Source organism: Leiobunum rupestre, chromosome 6 (genome assembly GCF_980474605.1).
Source record: "Leiobunum rupestre chromosome 6, qqLeiRupe1.1.hap1, whole genome shotgun sequence".
Taxonomy (NCBI): Eukaryota; Metazoa; Arthropoda; class Arachnida; order Opiliones; family Sclerosomatidae; genus Leiobunum; species Leiobunum rupestre.
In genome coordinates this window covers 60,419,046-60,431,924 of record NC_143389.1, presented here as the reverse complement: position 1 = coordinate 60,431,924, position 12,879 = coordinate 60,419,046, and the positions used below count along the sequence as shown (strand labels likewise).

The following is a 12,879-nucleotide window of genomic DNA, read 5'->3' as shown; positions in this document are numbered from 1 at the left end:
AAGCCGTTCTCTTGTTCACGTTTGTCGCAAAATTGTGTTAAAGTTTAGGTGATTTATTTCATTAATAGTCGTGTAGCAATGACTGTTGACCTTCTACAATTACAATTTGAAAAACGATCGTTTGGCGGGATGCTTAAAAAAAGTGATATAGGCGCTCTTGTCCGACATAAAAGGACTGGAAAATCTCTTTGAAAATTGAAGAAGGTGCGAAGCTCTTCGAGAATAGGTTTCGAAAAATCACGCGCCATCCTTCTAACTGCGCGCATCTTTTATTTTTTTATTTTTCTCTCGTTTCTTTTCTTTTTTTCCGGGCTCTCTTTATGAAAAGCCACTCTGACGTTCCCCTCTTCCCGCTCCGCATCTTCTTCTTCTCTAGCATCCTTCGCTTCTCCTGGTACTCCCTTCTTATTCCGAGTAAAAATGCGCGTCCGGGTCTCTCATCATTCCGGATCGCCTTCTTCTGGCAAAGCACGCGCTCCTCTCTCTCTGGGTGCGGGGGTTCGGGTGGCCGGGGTGGCGATGAGGGGTGACGACGGAATTTCTATCCTGGAGAGCGCCAGCGAGAGAGAGAGGTAAACGGAATAAGGGGTTTTACTTCCTCAATGGCAGCTATTTCACGCAACACTTCCGCCAATCGATGAATACGTAAGAAAATGGGGCAAAGATTTTTCCGAACGTCGAAGCCTCGCCGGGGTTTCCTCCCCCAACAAACAGATCGCTTCGGATCGCCCGCAGTTCGCACTCGAACACGACTTTCTTCAGTTATCCTGTATGACATTGTTTTTCAGATTGTCGGTTGCGTCAGATGCGTATTGAACACTAACATAATTCCTGTACTAACTTTAACAAAGATTGTATTTATTTAAGATGCATATTGGACACTAACAAAGATTGTATTTATTTAAGATGCATATTGGACACTAACAAAGATTGTATTTATTTAAGATGCATATTGGACACTAACAAAGATTGTATTTATTTAAGATGCATATTGGACACTAACAAAGATTGTATTTATTTAAGATGCATATTGGACACTAACAAAGATTGTATTTATTTAAGATGCATATTGGACACTAACAAAGATTGTATTTATTTAAGATGCATATTGGACACTAACAAAGATTCTATTTATTTATAGTTAGAGAGAATGACTATAAATAAATTCTTTCTAAATTTAATTTAAAACAGGATAATGCAAAGGTAAAATAACCGACTTCTAATCAATTTGTGGATTAAAAATAAACCAATTTATAAACTTAACAACAGCAGAAATGTTGGGCGAATTAGGGTTTTGCGGACGCTTGCTTTTATAAATGTAGGGTTTTTAAAGATTGTTTAGTGATCGTATACCAAGGCTCTGTCGTTTTAAGGGGTAAATAGCGCTCTAAATTACGAAGACGAGTAAAAGCCGCGCCTGAATAAATAACACTCGTTTCACTAAAATGGCATTGTCGCGAATTCGCGGCCTAACTTGGCTTGCAAAATTAATCGCGATTTTAATTGTTTAAAGGGATAATGAATGAGAGGGGGAATCAGCGTACTTTCTATCGATTTGTAGTAGGAAAATAGATAAAAAAAATTGTGGTAAATCATTTTCATCTAGAAATTTTTAAATAATTTCAAACTGTGTGAATGAGAATGACAGTTTTGAGAAGATCTGTGGGGATCAAAGTCGAAAAAGGGGGAAGGAAAAATTTCACCGGCCTGTGCTTCAATCACAATCAGGGCATGAAATAAGCACAGGACTCTGGACATTGTCCGATAAATTTTTCAATAAACTGGGAATGTTTTTTTTACAAAAAAAAATATGAACAATTATTTTACAAAAAATATGAGGATGTACCGAGTTAATGAAGTTGATACTTGATAGTCTATTCTGTAACTGTGAGTCTGTGCTGTGGCTATGCTAAAGAGAGACGGATGGACGCCTGGCGGGTAGTGGCGGTCCGGGGATCCGGGGAAGCTGTGTTGGAGCCTCTGCAGAAGCAGAAAGAGGCTTCAGTATTATGAATAATATAAAAACCAAAAAACGCGCTAGTATAAATGAACATTTAAGTCAATGTATGACTATTATTTTGCATGGTCCTTCCATAACAGTTTTTCAGTCAGAAAAATCTATTACACAGTGGTACAAAGCAAAAGGAAGAAGACTTGCCTGTAAAAATTAGTTCCTATATTTATCAAAACTAACTTTGCATAGATCTCATTCAGCGATGATATTTCTCCCCCCCCCCCCCCGACATTGTTTTCAGTATTGTACTCTTTTATTTATCAGTAGGTAAGCAGGTTTATTTTACAATAACATACTAAATTAAGTAAAACTGAAAAATAACACTTTGAACCAATTTCAAGTTATATTTGTGTGTATTATATTGCGTTTAAAAGTGACATTTGTTAGTTTTCGTAAACTTATTTAAAAAATGTTATAGTATAAAAGTTAAAATGTAGACATTTGCCAAGAAGGCTACCCGTGATAAAAACTGTCGATAAAAATATAAATATTTTTATTGAAACAATTTGAAAGACGTTTTAACTTTTATGTAATTTCACCGTGAGAAAAAATATTATGGACTTGTTTGGAATGTTATAGTAGCTCAAGAAAATGAAACGGATTGAAATCTTATCTCAAAATGTTAAGGCTACCCACTTCCGATAATATAATAACGTAAGACTGGTCTCTTGAAAAATTATTTACCGGAAATTGATCACTTAAAATCAATAGCTTTCAAACGTCGAGACAGTTTTAAATCATCCTGGAATCTATAGTTTTTATTCCTATTTTATATTACGGCTGATTAGTCGCTGGTAGATTGTTTTATACGACCAAACGGCTAAGACTTTGTTTGCACGAAGATTTAAATTAATTAAAAATATAGTTTAATCTAGCTAGAAATCCATAGAACATTTTAATTGCTTATATTTTTTTCCTTAATCGCTTTAACACTAAATAAATAGAGCTTATTAAAACTGTTATTGTTGATAAAATCCTCTAGACTATACGAAATTAATGGAACGTCTTTAGTTTCGAAATGAACAAACAGACTTTTGCAAATAAACTTTTCCAATTCGAATATCCGTTTAGGTTTAAAAATAAGCCGAGTTCCATTAGATAGCTATTGAAATTGTTTCCCAGACGTTGTTTTTAACGTAGCGGTGACGGGCTAAACTTTAAATTGTCTTTCGCTATTTTTATCTTTCGGGGCCGCATTTTCTTCGAAATCAAAACTTCGCGGATTATATATAAACAAAAGCTTGTTTTGAATACTCCCAAATCCATGATTTTTAGAATTAAAAGGAAGGTGGGGGAGGAGTTCGTTTTTGCGCCTATATCGCAACCTTCGACGAAATGCGAAAGGCGTAGACACCACGTAGTTGAAATTCCCAGAGCTCTAAACAAAAAGACGCTGTGCGAATCCAACTTAAAGCTGGAGAACAAAAGACGCGGAAGAGCAAGAAGGAGAGAGAGAGAACTGGATAGGAGGCCCAAGAGGAGAAAAAAGCATCCTTTACTTTTGAGAAGATAGAGGAGGAAGGATCCTTAGATGCTATGCGGGGAAGCGAAAGAGCCAAGGAGGGGGGGGGGGGTGCCCGGTCCGAAGATCTTAAGCGAAAAGCGGGAAAGGAGGAGGAAGGTTGGGTGGCTAAAGGAGTGAAGGCGGCTCGATATAAGCGGGCAGGGGGGGGGGGGGCAACGTGTAGGGGGGAAAGAGAGAGATGAAAACGCTAAAGAAGCTGCAAAGTGGGAAGTTCGCATTTTCAACACCACGCGCACGTAAAAATTGCTGATTTGGCGATAAATAGTTCCCGAAATGCGGGGCATACTACTTATTCCGGCGTTACTGGACGGTACCGAGTAAAGGCGGGAAAGGGGTGAATCTCGCGTCCAATTTATCGCGGTGAAGGTGCCAGTTTAGAGGGAGGGTATAGTCCCCGCCCAATTGTATTTGCGCCGTTCGTCGTTTCTCAAACTCGAGCGGTTTCTCAGGTATACGGATCCTGTAGGTTCGGCTATTCTCCATCGAATCCGAAGGGGGGCAGGGTGGGGGTTACAATAAAAGGGGAAAATCTTAGTCAGAAAAAGAGACGTTCTTTATATATAAGTTAAATTTCTAAACCCCCCTCCCCCTCCCCTTCGCTTCTTTTATTTTGAACCCCTTCATCTTTTTGCGGCGAGGAAGCCCAGGATATCAAAGTGTGGGGGGGGGGGGCTGCGGGGGAGTCCGAAAAAGCGACGAGAATTGGCCGGGATTTTGGCGAAAAATAAAAGCGCGGGTCCATTTAGTTTTCTCCGCCGCCTTTAAATTTCGCAGCTCCCGCACCCCCCTCCCCCCTTCCCCCGTCTTTCCCCTACTTGATCGGCTTTTCCTTCGAGTACCACCCTTTCGTATTCCTCTCATCTCTCTCTCTGGCTCTCCCATCGCTTTCTTGGCAATCCTTTTCGGGAAACGGGGGAGTCGGGGTAGAAGCGGCCCCAGTGGCTATATTCGGACAAAAATAAGCCGGGCGACCGATAAATAATAACGGATTGACGAAAATTTCTCCCGGAGCTGTTGTTCGAACTTTTCCGAGGCGATAATTACGGAGGATGGGGAGGAGAAGCAGAGAGAGGGAGGAAGGGATGGAGAGAAAATTGCGGCCATCCGCCCCTTTTTCCTAGTTTCGGCGTTGCCCGCCTTTCTTTATTTTTACAACTGTCGGATCATGGGCCGCTTCCCGCGCCAAAGATATGAATTTTTGCTGCGCTAGGCTGTAAAACGTATTCCGGACCAATTGAAGTTTATTGGTTTTTTTCTTCGCTTTTCTCCGCGTCTCTCCGATTCCATTTTATTCCGTTTCAGAGCCGAAACTAGGCGCTCTTTCATATTGAATATTTTTAGGTCATTATATTCAATGTCTCAATACCCGCGTGTTTAGATTTACGGTTGCGTATTTGGCGTAATCGCTTCTCTACCCGGTTTGTTCTTTAATTCTGGGCCAGTTCTTCAAAACTGTAAATCTGGAAGGTTTTGTAGTAGCTGCAATTTCACGAAGCGCACCTGACAGTGCCATCAAAGCATTCCGAAGTTGCTGTTAAAGATTATTCGCGGTTCCGCTTAACCTCTTTAATATAGAGTGGATTTTCTTTAAATCATTGTCTATATGTTTCGAGTTCTTTTTGATAAGTCAACGGCCAATTTCAAATCTGCTACGTATTTTAGTTGATAGTGTCATTGTTATCTCAAATCTACTACATATCGAGGGGAAATAAAGTCAAGTATATGATTCATCTATCGAAAACAAAGTTTTATTTACTTATAGTGGTATATTTATGATAAAACAGATTCTAGATATGATAAATGAATGCACTCATCTCAATGGCAAACGCGTTGCATTATTCAGACGCCCAAATTATTTTTGATAATTAATCAAAGACACGAATTGGAGATTATGAGCAAACTGAATTGGCTACTATTCTAGAGAAACGATTGAAATATTCGCCACTTTTTTAAAAATAATATTCAAATCAATTAATTTTTTTTCGACTCCGCGTACCGGTAACGTTAGGGAGTGGTTAAATACTTTTTCTATGTACGAATTCATCGCGGGTCCTTATTAATTGGCAACCTTCGTTGTATCTCTCGCTGAAATTAATTGCGCCGTAAATCCCGACAAGGAGCTTTAAATGAATAGATTTGACCGGGTCGCGATTCCATTTTTCACTTATTTGTCCATTTTTTCTCCCCCATTTGGTTCTTTCGGCAGTGTCTTAGCCTTTGTAGAGCCCTTAGGAATCCATCGCTTTATTAAGTAGTCATTCCCGCCCTTCCACGGGGTTCCAACCATTAATCGCGCTCCGTTTAATTAGTATTGATAAAGTGTATGGCCCGAGCTATAGCAGCCTCTAGCCCTTTTTCCCACCTCCCTATGCAAATTACGACAAGCCGTATTAAAGTCGAATTTTAAATAATTAGTCCTTTAGTTTGGCCGGTGTCGCGGATTTTCCCCCGAGGTTATCCGCTAGACGAAGTCCAATTAATTTCACGCAAACTTAACCCCGTCGTACGCTCCTACGTATACCTCCAGGTTGATTCTATATTTAATATGATAATTTTTAGCTAAGTTTTACGTAAAATTTTAAGGAATAATTATTTTCCCGTTTTTTATATCGTTAAATATTTTTTAATTCTATCCCCCCGTACACATCAATAACATTAGCGCTTAAAAACAAAGTTCATCCGAGTTTAGAGGATGCGATATGAAGATTATATAAAATTTATATTAGTGGAGAAACCTGCCTGTAAAAACCTGTTTTGATAATTTTTTATGCCGAAACTCTTTATTAGTTTTTTTTTGCCATCTCGCTATTACTTTAATGAGTGCCACAAAAAAACCGTAGATGAAGAAAAGCTATTTCAAATCTACCAAGACGAAAAATAAACAAAATTTGACTCTACCGCGAGGAAGGGGTGAAATGAAACCTGTTTCTTGTGGGTACCAGCTTTTTGTATCCGAGGCTGAGGAAAATAATTTGATGCAGCCGCGACTCACGGCGTTTCGCCTAGATGGAGTTGTGTTTATGTTTTTCTTAATCACTTTTTTATTTAAGTCCATCCCTTCTAAACCTGAAAAGAAGATTGTTCTCGCTCTAGAAACGCTCTTTTTTATTGAAATCCGGGCGAGCAATTTTAACCATCTTCTCAGGGCCTCCGTGGCGCAATGGTTAGCGCGTTCGGCTGTTAACCGAAAGGTTGGTGGTTCGAGCCCACCCGGGGGCGAAAGAAATTTTTGTTAACCATCAATTAACAATAATTAATGTTTACGAAAGCTTTTCGATATGTTACGTGTTTTATTTAATTTGGTATTCCACAAGATTTTTTAAATTGATATTTTACAAGTTTTTTAATTTGTAATGTTATTCGATGAATATTTTTTTTAATTTGTTAGTTAATTCTCTATATTATAACTTTTATAATTTGTTATATAATTCAGTAAATTTAATTTTATCATTTATATATAATTCAATAAATACAATTTTTATAATTTGTTATATAATTCAGTAAATTTAATTTTACAAGTTTTTTAATTTGTAATGTTATTCGATAAATATTTTTTTTTAATTTGTTAGTTAATTCTCTATATTATAACTTTTATAATTTGTTATATAATTCAGTAAATTTAATTTTATCATTTTTATATAATTCAATAAATTAAATTTTTATAATTTGTTATATAAGTCAATAAATTAAATTTTTATAATTTGTTATTTAATTCTCTATGGTACAACTTTTATAATAATTCAATAAGTTATATATTTATAATTTAATATATATTACAAGTTTTATAATTTATTATTCAATTCCATATATTACAAGATTTTAAATTTGTTATATAATTCTATAAATTATTTTTTTAAATTATGATTTAATTCGTTGTATAATTCTATAAATTATTCACTATATTTTAACTTTTATAATTTGTAATTTAAGTCTATAAATTACAAGTTTATCATATATAATTTTTTAATACGATATATTACAAGTTCAATAAATTGTTATTTAATTTAAGTGCTTACATTTACTGATCAAATAGCCATTTTATTAGTTACTTGGTCAAGTTTATTTTATCAAAAAAGTTGGTACCAATAAGTCACTTAATTAAATAACTTGAGACGAAAGAGTCAGTCCGGGTCAGTTGAAGAACAAAGTTTATTTCCATAGATTGGTGCTTCTACGTTCGAGACAACATTATAGTCAATTTTCAATCTAAAAGAACATTAAAAGGAAATTGTATTATAAAATTTCTCTTATTTAAAACGAAAATACTGTCGTATAAGGCCCGTATGATAATAGCCAGAATAAAAACGAACTTAAAACATTTAAAAATAAATTCAAGATAAAGGGGTGTAAACGTCGAATATTTTGTTGTTGAGAGATGACTGGGTTCGAGATTCCAGCGCGCAGCGTCTGTAGGGGACCGGAGAGGCTAGTTAAATAATAAAAAATAAAGGAGTGTATATATAATATGTGGAAGAAAATATTCTCGGGTGTGTTATTATAATAGAAATCCCCTCTGAGAAATCCATTACGTAAGCCAACTGCCGTAACCCGTGATTACTTCCAAGTATTTTTTATTTCACCCGAAATTTGTGTTATCATGTTTTTTCTTTTTTTTTTGATTTGGGTATGGCAGCGCTACCTTCATTTTGGTACCCTCGCGTTTTGTTTTATTTGTCGGTTCCCCGCGAGAGAAACAAAGGGAAATGATTGTTTTGCCTTCCATTCCGTGTCCAAGAAGACCATCGCCAATTTTTTTCCTTTACGCATAAATAAACGATGATTATAGGCTTTCGGTGTCAAGAGAGAACTTACGGAAAAAAATTTCAGTGGTGGTGAAGGGGGGGGGAATGTTTTGAATATTTCAAAATCGTTTTATAAAATTCGTTTATTAACAAACTAATCGGATGCACAAAGTATCTTATTTCTACAATTTCTTACTAGAAATGTAAAAAAAATAATGAAAAAAATAAAGAAAAATTAAAACAAAAATAAAAATAAAAAGAATGAAAGAAAAAAAAAGAAAAAATAGTAGAAAAAAATGGCTTTACTGTAATAAAATTTCGTCCCAGTCAATACTACACCTCCAAATATTCCTTTCTTACTTCTTCATTTGACCAGAAAACGAAAATATTTCCATTTCAAACCACATAGTCTTTTGGCAACAATGCTATCTTTCTATCCGACCGCAAACCTTTTCCCTGACCAATAATAGCGGATTTTTTCGCCGCCAAAATTTCCAACTAAGCTGGTCGGCGGCGATTTCGACCGTTATATTGAATTATCAACTAAGACTATTATTTTCAAATGCGATCCCATGCACCTTAGACAAACTGTCCGAGTTGAAGCCTTTTAATTGAAATTTGTCAATTTGTTGAGACCTTAAAGGATATTTAGCAACAGTTTCGGATTGACAAATCGTGCAATGGTTCAATTTTCGTTAAATTTGGTTCCCTTTTGTTTTGGTAAGATTTCGATTATGGACAGGCGATTACCCTGACCAATCGTTTGACCCGCAATCCTTTGCGGTATAAGTGTAAAGCTTGAGAATGTTTCACCCCGAGGGCTTCTTTGTGAGAACAATAACGAAAACTGGTTACCCCTAACAGGATCCACACCCAATTTTAGGGTGTAACGAAGTTCTCGGCCATATTTTTCACCATAAATTATTCTTTATATTTTTCATTATATTCCCCTTGTTACGATGCTAAACGCCACTATATGAAAGGTTGAACAAATTTCCGAAGAAAGCTTATTAATTCGAATGTTTGTACGAGGAATTGAAAGTCTCGATACAACCCTTTATGATAGTCAAATGATCTAAATATTTGTAACATATCATAAAGTTTATCGTACTTCTGTCTGGAATATTTCCCATTACGCAAACAATTTCAGCAAACGGACGATAGATGTTGCAATAAAAAGATAATACGGATACTATAGAGTTCTATTTCCCAAAAGACTAGGAAATCAAATTTTCCAAAACGTTAAAAGTTACGATTTTACCATTCCCAGATATCTATTTTAAGATTTACGTTATCCTTTTAAAGAAAATACTTTAAAAAAAATTAAAATAACAGTACAAACTATAATGAATTAATCAGAGAAAGGTAAAGATTAACTCGACATGAAATCGGTTGTTACTTCAATTATAAATAAAGCTTTAGAGAATTTGACTCGTTAAAACAGTTCGGGTAACAAAGACGAAAATAATTAAAAATTAATGATTTAACCAGTTGCTCCCGAGCTAATTTAAAATGAATGGTGAAATGGTCTAGGCTTTAAAAGGGTAGATAAGGTAATACAATATGTCAAGAAAATAATGGTGCAGCAAAACAGATCAATCTCTTCGGAATTTGTTTTTTTATCTACATACACCCTTATAATAATAATAAATGTTGGCAGCCCACCGTTTTTAACCGCCTTTGCATTCGGTGTTTTTTTTTTGGTCGTGAAATTATTAAACTGCCATTCTCTTTTCTTAGTTACGTTGATAGGGTATAGTTTTCTTTCTGTGAAAGTATACAATAGGATTCGTATAGCTAACACGTTTATCATTTAAAAAAATAATGTTTTTCTTTATCTCCCTCTCTGTATAAGGCCATTTGGCAGCAATTTTAATCTATGTTTTAAGGTATAATTCCTTATCCGAACGCCAGATCTGATATTAAACGCAATTGTGGGTCACGGCTAACGGGCTCGCGGTTATATTATATTTTTTTTTAAATTCATATTTCTACATTGTAGTGTATAAACTGGAATGCCTCTAAACATAATGTACCGGTATGAAATGGTAAAAACAGTTAATTAGGCGTTTCGGATTTTTTTGCGCTTGAATTGACGAAATTGAAAAGAACCGAAAGTTTAGTTCCAAACGAGAACCTCTAAACGGTGGGCTGATTTGCGCGAGGAAAATAAAACAAAAGCGGTGCCGATTGTTGGTTTTCGAAGAATGGGTACGCGCGCGCCATTTGGAAAGGTGGAATCGAAATTGTCGTTGCGTTTAATGGCGTACGTCACTGTCCTTTTCATAGAGGTATCAAGTTGACCTGACGAAATGTCAGCAAACCTTGACGTTCCCGTATACACGTTGGCTACTCAACCTATAGCTAATTTATCGCCATGCTTCAGTCATTTCCTGACGAGTTAACTCGGAGGTGACGGAAAAGCTGTCACTCTTATTACAGGCTGCTTGCCGCGGATTATGATGTATGAGGTCTTGAAATCGCTTTTCTCTTTGTTTCTCGTACTGATTAAGATTCGGACGTACATGATAAAAGTTACGTCCGGACCTCACTTTCTCCGCAAAAATTACCTTAATTGAAAATGGGTAGAAATTAAGAGCGAGATTAAGTAGCCATTGCACGCGTGGAATATTAGAGAAAATTATATTCAAATTCAAATCATTACTTTATTTTATCTTCTTTTAGATATTTATATACAGGGTGATGGGCAAAGTCACATGTGACTTGTAAGCCCTTTTTAAATTAACATTTATAAAAACAGGAGTTTAACAATGAACAACAGAAAAAAATTAATAAGTTAATCAATTAATACAAAAGAGAGAAAAAGAAAATTACAAAAAGGGAAAAAAATGAAATAAAATAACAACTAAAATATTACAGTATAATTACTAGGTTCCCTCAATACTCCTCCTTTAGCAAAGCTTCTTTAAGCTTTTTCTTAAAACCGTGTTCTTTTTCATTTATTTTTATTAATCTTGTAACATGATTAAATAGGTTTACGCCACTACACATTACTGAAGTTAATTTTTTATTTGTTTTACTTTGAGGGACCTCGCATAGGTTTTCGGATCTTGTGTTAACTTTTTTAATATTGGTTTTAGAAATTAAATTTTTACTATGGTAGTCCCGGAATAAAAATAAAATTGTACTGTATTTATACAGCTGATTAATGTTTAAAATTTCACTTTTTAAAAATAGATTTTTGGTGTGAGTTAAATATGGGGCGGTAAATATATTTCTTATAGCTCGTTTCTGAAGTATTTTTAACCTATTAATATTTTGAGTAGAAGTATTACCCCAAATAAACAATCCGTAACTCAAGTAGTTCTTTTTCTATAGACGCTTCAATAAAACATCTTCAAGGAAATTGCGAAGAAGTAATACTTCCGAGCGCCAGGACCTGCAAATCACTGTTTATATAGTGCTTGTTAAAATAATGGAAACCTTTCACCTATACGGTATGCAACAAGTGTTCCCTTTTAACCAGGTAGCTTTTTTTACATAATAAGACTTACAAGGAGACATCCCGAAGTGTAACCCACCGATTTTGTTCAAACTCGGGGGATTGGTAGACCTTCATGTATCATGAAAAATCTTAAAGGGAATTTATTCAATGGGCAACCGTTTTGCCATGGCAACGAAAAAGGTTTTTGACAACACAAAATGGAAATTTTCTCATTGAAAATAACATGGGATTTTGACCTCAAATTTATCAAAAGTTGATCAATTTTGATGTTTTGTTTTGGCAATTTTTACCTTTTTTTTTTCAATTTTTGGCATTTTCGAAATTTTGATATTTGTTCAAATTTTTCACAGGAATCGGTCAGAATCCCATGTTATTTTCAATGGGAAAATTTCCATTTGTTGTTGTCAAAAACATTTTTCGTTGCCATGGCAAAACGGTTGCCCATTGAATAAATTCCCTTTAGGATTTTTCAAGTTACATGAAGGTCTACCAATCCCCCGAGTTTGAACAAAATCGGTGGGTTACACTTCGGTATGTCTCCTTGTTAGCAAAAACACGACGTAATGTTTACAGGTGAAAAGTTTCCATTATTATCAACAAGCACTATACAAACAGTACTTGGAGGTCTTGGCTATCAGAAATATTACTTCTTGGCGATTTCATTGAAGGATGTTTTATTTAAGCGCCTATTGGAAAAAATTATAGAATATTAAGATAAAACACGAATAATGAAAAAAATTATTGAAAAAATAACAATTTTTGAAAGTAATTCTTCCCGAATCTACACATATCAATTAATAGTCCCAAATTTTAAATCGTAGTTTAAATATCATATAATTTCTCATTAATAAAATGTAAACGCAACAGCGAATTGAAAATTAATGTATTTAGAACTAGCGTGAAAAGTTTTCACTTTTTTTCGCACTAATCCGAAACTTTTCCGATTACCTTTTAATTGATTATATTCGAAATGGAAAATAAATCAAGCGGTCAATTTTATAAATCAACGGTGTATTTATGTAAAATCCTCTTATCCCATTCCATTAATATTGAATTCGTTATTTTATGTAAATGTCGTTCGTCTATTTATCACCGTGAAACGAATGCGGTTGATGTCCCGAAAAAGTATTTA

At 35.1% G+C, this 12,879-nt stretch overlaps 1 protein-coding gene and 1 non-coding gene across 2 annotated transcripts in view; both read left to right on the top strand.

Moving 5' to 3' along the window:
* LOC149942900 (uncharacterized) overlaps positions 1–12,879 on the top strand; it is a 250,460-nt gene that overhangs the window by 19,429 nt on the left and 218,152 nt on the right. The gene's annotated exons all lie outside the window — the stretch shown is intronic.
* On the top strand, positions 6,686–6,758 carry TRNAN-GUU (transfer RNA asparagine (anticodon GUU)). Its single transcript has one exon. It is a non-coding gene; the product is annotated as a tRNA-Asn (tRNA).